This window comes from Pongo pygmaeus, chromosome 8 (assembly GCF_028885625.2).
Source record: "Pongo pygmaeus isolate AG05252 chromosome 8, NHGRI_mPonPyg2-v2.0_pri, whole genome shotgun sequence".
In the NCBI taxonomy this organism is placed as follows: domain Eukaryota; kingdom Metazoa; phylum Chordata; class Mammalia; order Primates; family Hominidae; genus Pongo; species Pongo pygmaeus.
This window is the reverse complement of record NC_072381.2, coordinates 74851373-74860771: the sequence shown is the minus strand read 5'-3', so window position 1 is coordinate 74860771 and position 9399 is coordinate 74851373. Positions and strand designations below refer to the sequence as shown.

The 9399-nt window shown below is 41.0% G+C and overlaps 1 pseudogene; it reads left to right on the top strand.

The window, feature by feature from the left end:
* The first annotated feature begins 5064 nt into the window (after positions 1–5064).
* LOC129006043 (aldo-keto reductase family 1 member B10-like) lies at positions 5065–6037 on the top strand (annotated as a pseudogene).
* The last annotated feature ends 3362 nt before the right edge of the window (positions 6038–9399 follow it).

Sequence of the window (9399 nt, the reverse complement as noted above, 5' to 3'; positions counted from 1 at the left end):
ATCACACTCTGGGGACTGTTGTGGGGTGGGGGGAGGGGGGAGGATAGAATTTGGAGATATACCTAATGCTAAATGGCGAGTTAATGGGTGCAGCACACCAGCATGGCACATGTATACATATGTAACTAACCTGCACATTGTGCACATGTACCCTAAAACTTAAAGTATAATAATAATAATTTTAAAAAAACATGATAATCTCAAGACATAGAAAAAAGCATTCAATAAAACTGAACATCCCTTTATGATAAAAAAAAAAACCCCTCATGCAACTGGATCTAGAAGGAGCATATCTCAAAATAATGAAGGCCATGCTTGACAAACCCACAGCTAATACTCTACTGAACAGGAAAAAAGTCTCAATCCTCTAAGATGTGGAACAAGACAAGGATGCCCACTTTCACCACTTTTATTCAACATAGTCCCGGAAGTCCTGGCTAGAGCAATTAGGCAAAACAAAGAAATAAAGGGCATCCAAACCAGGAAGGAAGAAGCCAATTATCCTTAATCACAGATGACATAATTTTATACTTTAAAAAAACCTAAAGACTCCATGAAAAAAACTGTTAGAACTGATAAATAAATTCAGTAAAGCTTCAGAGTACTGAATCAACATACAAAAATCAGTAACTTTATATATATCAAAAGCAAAAAATCTGAAAAAGAAATTAAGAAACCAACCCCATTTATAATATCTACAAAGAATATAAAATACCTAGAAATCAATTGAACCAAGGAAGTGAAAGAGTCATACAAAGAAAACCATAAGACAGTGATGAAGGAAATTGAAGAGGACACAAAAAAATAGAAAGATATTCCATGTTCATGGATTGGAAGAAATAATATCATTAAAATGACAATACTGCACCAAGCAATTTACAGATTCAATACAACCCCTATCAAAATACCAATGACATTCTTCACAGAAATAGAAAAAACAATTCAAAAATTTACGTGGAAACACAAAAGCCCCCAAATAGCCAAAGACGTCCTGAGGAAAAACAACAAAGCTGGAAGCATCCCACTTCCTGACTTCAAAATTTACTACAAAGCTATAGTAACAAAATCAGCATGGTCCTAGCATAAACAGGGACACAGACCAATGGAACAGAATATAGAACCCACATATAAGTTTATGCATTTACAGCCAGCTCATCTTCAACAAAGGTACTAAGAACATACAGTGGGGAAAGGACAGTCTCTTCAATAAATGATGTTGGGACAAAGGGATAACTATATGCACAAGAATGAAACTGAGGGAGTGGGGCGGAGCTGAGATGGCTAACTAGAAACAGCTACAATGGGAGGCTCCCACCAAGAAGAACCAAAACAGCATGCGAATCCTGCATCATTAACCAAGGTATCCATGTTCTATCATCAGGACTGACTAGGTGTTTGGTGTGACCCATGGAGAGCAAAGAAAAGCAGAGTGGTGCCTCAGCCCACCTGAGAGCCACATGGGACAAAGGGAGCCCCCACCTGCAGCCAAGGGAGGCGGTGAGCAGTCATTCTACCCAGCCTGGGAAACCACGCTTTTTCCATGGAACTGTCCAACCTGCAGATCAGGAGATCCCACGCATAAGCCTAGGCCACCACCAGGGCCTTGGGTCCCAACCACAGAGCTGTGCAGATTCTCAATAGCCAATCAGCTGGAGTCTGCCTAAGACAACTGAGCTCCACGGGGAAGAGACAGCAGCCATTATGCAGCTACCTAAAATGACTAAACCCCGGGGAAGCGGCAGGGGCGGGGGGAGGTGGGAGAAGGGCAGCAGCTATCACTGCAGCTGCAGACCGCCATTTTTCCCCTGCTGGTGCTGGGGAAACTGGATGGCTTGGACCCAAGAGGTATTCCCCACAGCGCAGCACACCGCCTGTGGCAGACCACAGCCAGATTGCCTCTTTAGGCCAGACTCTGACACATCCCTCCTCACTGGGCAGGACCTCCCTGCAGGAACTTCAGCAACTCTAGCCAGGGGCTTAGGGACAGAACTGTGATCTCCCTGGGCCTGAGCCCCTAGCGGGTGGGGTGGCCATGGTCTCCACGGACCAGCAGACTTCATCTTTCTTTCTGCTAGCTCTGAGGAATCTGAGCAGACCAGACGAGTGGGTTTCCCCCCAGTGCAGCACACCCCCTCCACCAAGGGGCACCCAGCGTGCTTTATTAACTGGGTCCTGGATCCCATGCCCCCCAAGAGGGGTCGCCAGACACCTTATACAGGAGCATTCCTCTTGGCATCAGGTCAGTGCCCCTTTAGGACACGGATCCCAGAGAAAGGAGCAGGCTCCCATCTTTGCTGTTCTCCAGCCTCCTTAGGTAACATCTCCAGGTGCGAGAGGGACCCAGGTGAATAGCGCCTGAAGTGAAACCCCAGCAAACCACAGAAGCCCTACAGAAGAGGGGCCTGTTAAAAGAAAAACAAACAAACAAAAAGCAACAACAGCATCAACAAAAAGGTCTTCACAAAAACCCATCCAAAGGTCAGCAGCCTCAAAGATGGAAACTAGACAACTCATGAAGATGAGAAAGAATCAACGAAAAAACGCTGAAAACTTAAAAGCCAGAGTGCCTCTTCTCCTCCAAATGATCACAACACCTCTCCAGAAAGGGCACAGAACTGGGCAGAGGCTGAGATAGATGAATTGACAGAAGTAGGCTTCAGAAGGTGGGTAATAACAAACTTCACTGAACCAAAGGAGCATGTTCTAACCTAATGCAAAGAAGCTAAGAACCATGATAAATGGTTACAGGAGCTGTTAACTAGAATAACCAGTTTAGAGAGGAACAATATGACCTGACGGAGCTGAAAAACATAGCACGAGAACTTTGTGATACAAGTATCGATAGCTGAATCAATGAAGCAGAAGAAAGAATATCAGAGCTTGAAGACTATCTTGCTGAAACAGAGCAGGAAGACAAGATTATGGAAAAAAGAATGAAAAGGAACAAATAAAACCTCTGAGAACTATGGGACTACATAAAAAGATCGAACCTATGATTTATTGGAGTACCTGAAAGAGACAGAAAGAATGGAACCAAGTTGGAAAACACACTTCAGGATATCATCCAGGAGAACTTCTCCAACCTAGCAAAACAGGCCAACATTCAAATTTAGGAAATACAGAGAACCCCAGCAAGATACTCCATGAGAAGATCACCCCAAGAAACATAACCATCAGATTCTCCAAGGTCAAAATGAAGGAAAAAATGTTAAGGGCAGCCAGAGAAAAAGGCCAGGTCACCTACAAAAGGAATCCCATCAGACTAACAGCAGACCTCTCAGCAGAAACCCTACAAGCCAGTAGAGAATGTAGGCCAATATTCAACATTCTTAAAGAAAAGAATTTCCAACCCAGAATTTCATATCCAGCCAAGCTAAGTTTCTAAGCAAAGGAGAAATAAAATATTTTTCAAACAAGCAAATGTTGAGGGGATTTGTCACTGCCAGGCCTACCTTACAAGAGCTCCTGAAAAAAGTGCTAAATATGGAAAGGAAAAACCAGTACCAGCCACTGCAAAAACACACTGAAGTGCAAAAACCAATGACACTTTGAAGAAACTGCTATCAAGTAGTCTGCAAAATAAGCAGCTAGCATCATTATTACATGATCAAATTCACACATAACAATTTAACCTTAAATGTAAATAGGCTAAATGCCCCAGTTAAAACACACAGACTGGCAAATTGAATAGAGTCAAGATGAATTGGTGTGCTGTCTTCAAGAGACCCATCTCATGTGCAAAGACACACATAGGCTCAAAATGAAGGGATGGAGGAATATTTAACAAGCAAATGGAAAAAGAAACAAAAGCAGGGGTTGCAATCCTACTTTCTGACAAAACAGACTTTAAACCAACAAAGATCAAAAAAGACAAGGGCAGTACATAATGGTAAAGGGATTAATTCAACGAGAAGAACTAACAATCTAAATATATATGCACCCTATACAGAAACACCCAGATTCATAAAACAAGTTCCTGGAGACTTACAAGGAGACTAAGACTACCACACAATAATAGTGGGAGACTTTAACACCCCACCATCAATATTACACAGATCATCGAGACAGAATATTAACAAGGATATTCAAAACTTGAACTCAGCTCTGGATCAAGTGGACCTGATGGATATCTACAGAATTCTCCATCCAAAGAAAACAGAATATACATTCTTCTCAGTGCCACATGGCACATACTCTAAAATTGATCACATAATTGGAAGTAAAACACTCCTCAGCAAATGCAAAAGAACTGAAATCATAACAAACAGTCTCTCAGACCATAGTGCAATTAAATTAGAACTCAAGATTAAGAAAGTGACTCAAAACCACACAACTACATGGAAATTGAACAACCTGCTCCTGAGTGACTCCTAGGTAAATAATGAAATTGAGAAATCAAGAAGTTCTTTGAAACCAATGAGAAAAAAAGAGACAATGTACCAGAATTTCTGGGATGCAGCTAAAGCAGTGTTAAAAGGGAAATTTATAGCACTAAATGCCCACATCAGAAAGCAAGAAAGATCTTGAATTGACACCCTAACATCACAACTAAAAGATAAAGAGAGGCAGGAGCAAACAAATCCAAAAGCTAGCAAAAGACAAGAAATAACTAAGATCAGAGTGGAACTGAAGGAGACAGAGACATAAAAAACCCTTCAAAAAAACCAATGAATCCAGGAGCTGGTTTTTTGAAAAAAATTAATATAATAGATAGACCGCAGGCAACCCACTCGGGTCCCCTTCCACGCTGTGGAAGCTTTGTTCTTTCACTCTTCACAATAAATCTTGCTGCTGCTCACTCTTTCAGTCTGCACCACCTTTTAAGAGCTGTAACACTCGCCGTGAAGGTCCGCAGCCTCATCTTGAAGTCAGCGAGACTATGAACCCACCAGCAGGAAGAAACTCTGGACATATCTGAAGGAATAAACTCCAGACACACCATCTTTAAGAGCTGTAACACTCACCACGAAGGTCCGTGGCTTCATTCTTGAAGTCAGTGAGACCAAGAACCCACAGGAAGGAACCAACTCTGGACACGGCAGGACGTGAGACTTCTAGTGCTCACTCAGAATCATTTCTGCACCAACCATGGCCATCTTTGTGGAGCTCAGTACCAAAGCCAAGATGCCCATTGTGGGCCTGGGCACTTGGAAGTCTCCTCTCAGCAAAGTGAAAGAAGTGGTGAAGGTGGCCATTGATGCAAGATATCGCCACATTGACTGTGCCTATGTCTATCAGAATGAACATGAGGTGGGGGAAGCCATCCAAGAGAAGATCCAAGAGAAGGCTGTAAAGCGGGAGGACCTCTTCATCATCAACAAGTTGTGGCCCACTTTCTTTGAGAGACCCCTTGTGAGGAAAGCCTTTGAGAAGACCCTCAAGGATCTGAAGCTGAGTTATCTGGACATCTATCTTATTCACTGGCACAGGGATACAAGTCTGGGGATGACTTTTTCCCCAAAGATGATAAAGGTAACATGATCGGTGGAAAAGCAATGTTCTTGGATGCCCGGGAGGCCATGGAGGAGCTGGTGGACGAGGGGCTGGTGAAAGCCCTTGGGGTCTCCACTTTCAACCACTTCCAGATAGAGAGGCTCTTGAACAAACCTGGACTGAAATATAAACCAGTGACTAACCAGGTTGAGTGTCACCCATACCTCATGCAGGAGAAACTGATCCAGTACTGCCACCCCAAAGGCATCACCATTATGGCCTACAGCCCCCTAGGCTCTCCGGATAGACCTTGGGCCAAGCCAGAGGACCCTTCCCTGCTGGAGGATCCCAAGATTAAGGAGATTGCTGCAAATCACAAAAAACCACAGCCCACGTTCTGATCTGTTTCCATATCCAGAGGAATGTGATTGTGATCCCCAAGTCTGTGACACCAGCATGCATTGTTGAGAACATTCAGGTCTTTGACTTTAAATTGAATGATGAGGAGATGGCAACCATACTCAGCTTCAACAGAAACTGGAGGGCCTGCAACATGTTGCAATCCTCTCATTCGGAGGACTATCCCTTCAGTGCAGAATATTGAAGTTGAATCTCCTGGTGAGATTACACAGGGGATTCTCTTTCTTCGCTGAAGTGTGACATCTCCACTCAAGTCCTATTTTAGCCAAGCTTATCTGAGATCACAGTGAACTTCATCCTGTTGTAGGCCAGAATCAAGGTGCTGTTTTAGACATTTATTTCTGTATGTTCAACTAGGATCAGAATATCACAGAAAAGCATGGCTTGAATAAGCAAATGACAGTTTTTTCCACTTATCTGATCTGAACAAATGTTTGTCAAGCACAAGAAACTCTGCCAACACTGAGAATGTAAAGATAAATAATAAAAAATAATGATCATAAAAAAAAATAGATAGACCGCTAGCTAGACTAATGAAGAAAAAGGAGAAGAATCAAATAGACACAATAAAAAATGATGAAGGAGATATCACCAATGACCCCACAGAAATACAACCAACCATCAGAGAATACTATAAACACCTCTATGCAAATAAACTAGAAAATCTAGAAGAAATTGATAAATTCCTGGACACATACACCATCTCAAGACTAAACCAAGAAGAATTCGAATCCCTGAATAGACCAATAACAAGTTCTGAAATTGAGGCAGTAATAAATAGCTACCAACCAAAAAAAAAAAAAAAGCTCAGGACCAGATAGATTTACAGCCAAATTCGACAAGAGGTTCAAAGAGGAGCAGGTACTATTCCTTCTGAAATTATTCCAAACAACTGAAAAGAAGGGACTTTTCTCTAACTCATTTTATGAGGCCAGCATCATCCTGATACCAAAACCTGGCACAGATACAACAAAAAAAGAAAACCTCAGGCCAATATCCCTGATGAACACTGATGCAAAAGTCCTCAATAAAATACTGGCAAACCAAATCCAGCAGCACATCAAAGAGGTTATCCACCATGATCAAGTCAGCTTTATCCCTGGGATTCAAGGCTGGTTCAACATACACAAATCAATAAATGTAATTCATCACATAAACAGAACTAAAGACAAAAGCCACGCAATTATCTCAACAGATGCAGAAAAGGCCATTGATAAAATTTAACATCCTTCATGTTAACAACTCTCAATAAACTAGGAATTGATGGAACACACCTCAAAATATTAAGAGCCATTTCTGACAAACCCACAGTCAATATCATACTAAACGGGCAAAAGCTGGAAGCATTCCCCTTGAAACCTGGCACAAAACAAGGATGCCCTCTCTCTTTCTCACCACTCCTATTCAACATAGTGTGTAAGTTCTGGCCAGGGCAATCAGGCAAGAGAAGGAAATAAAAGGTATTCAAATAGGCAAGAGAAGGAAATAAAAGGTATTCAAATAGGAAGAGAGGAAGTTAAACTGTCTCTGCAGACAACATAATCCTATATTTAGAAAATCCCATTGTCTCAGCCCAAAAGCTCCTTAAGCTGATAAGCAGCTTCAGCAAAGTCTCAGGATACAAAATCAATGTGCAAAAATCACAAGCATTCCTATACACCAACAATAGACAAACAGACAGCCAAATCATGAATGAACTCCCACTCACAACTGCTACAAATAAAATACTTAGGAATACAGCTTAAAAGGGATGTGAAGGACCTCTTCAAGGAGAACTACAAACCAGTGCTCAACGAAATAAGAGAGGACACAAACAAATGGAAAAACATTCCACGGTCATGGATAGAGAGAATCAATATCGTGAAAATGGCCATACTACCCAAAGTAATTTATAGATTCAATGCTATTCCCATTAAACTACCATTGCCGTTTTTCACAAAATTAGAAAAAACTCCTTTAAAATTCTTACGGAACCAAAAAAGACCCCATATAGCCAAGACAATCCTAAGCAAAAAGAACAAAGCTGGAGGCATCATGTTACCCAACTTCAAACTATACTGCAAGGCAATAGTAACCAAAACAGCATGGAACTGGTACCAAAACAGACACATAGACCAATGGAACAGAATAGAGATCTCAGAAATAAGGCCACACATCTACAATCATCTGACATTTAACAAACCTGATAAAAACAAGCAATGGGGAAAGGATTCCCTATTTAATAAATGGTGCTGGGAAAACTGGCTAGCCACACGCAGAAAATTGAAACTGGACCCTTTCTTTATAATTCATACAAAAATTAACTAAAGATGGATTAAAGACTTAAATGTAAAACCAAAAACTATAAAAACCCTAGAAAAAAATCTAGGCAATACCATTCAGGACATAAACAAAGATTTCATGACAAAACATCAAAAGCAATTGCAACAAAAGCAAAAATTGACAAATAGGACCTAATTAAATGAAAGAGCTTCTGCACAGCAAAAGAAACTATCATCACAGTGAACAGACAACCTATGGAATCGGACAAAATGTTTGCAATCTATCCCTCTGACAAAGGTCTAATATCCAGAATCTACAAGAAACTTAAACAAATTTACAAGAAAACAATGAAAAACCCCATCAAAAAAGTGGGCAAAGGACATGAACAGACACTTCTCAAAAGAAGACATTTACGTGGCCAAGAAACTTATGAAAAAAAGCTCAACATTACTGATCATTAGAGAAATGCAAATCAAAACCACAATGAGACACCATCTGATAAGTTAGAATGGCAATTATTATAAAGTCAAGAAACAACAGATGCTGGCAAGGTTGTGGAGAAAAAGGAATGCTTTTACACTGTTGGTGAGAATGTAAATTAGTTCAACAATTGTGGAAGACAGTGTGGTGATTCCTCAGGTATCTAGAACCAGAAATACCATTTAACTCAGCAATCCCATTACTGGGTATATACCCAAAGGAACTTAAATCATTCTGTTATAAAGATACATGCACACATATGTTTATTGCAGCACTATTCACAATAGCAAAGACATGGAATCAACCCAACTGTCCATCACTGATGGACTGGATAAAGAAAATGTGGTACATATACACCATGGAATGCTCTGCAGCCATAAAATGGAACAAGATCGTGACCTTTGCAGGGACATGGATGGAGCTAGAAGCCATTATTTTCAGCAAACTAACACAGGAACAGAAAACCAAACACCGCATGTACAAGTGGGAGCTGAATAATGAGAACACATGGACACAGGGAGGGAAACAACACACACTGGAGCCTATTGGGGGGGCGTTGGGAGGGAGAGCATCAGGATAAACAGCTAATGCATGTGGGGCTTAATACCTAGGTGATGGGTTGATAGGTACAGCAAACCACCATGGCACACGTTTACCTATGTAACAAACCTGCACATCATGCAAATGTATCTCAGAACTTAAAATAAAATAAAATTTAAAAAAAGAAGGAACAAAACTAGACCCCATCTCTCACCATACACAAAAATCAAATCAAAATGGACAAAAGACTTAAGACTAAGACCT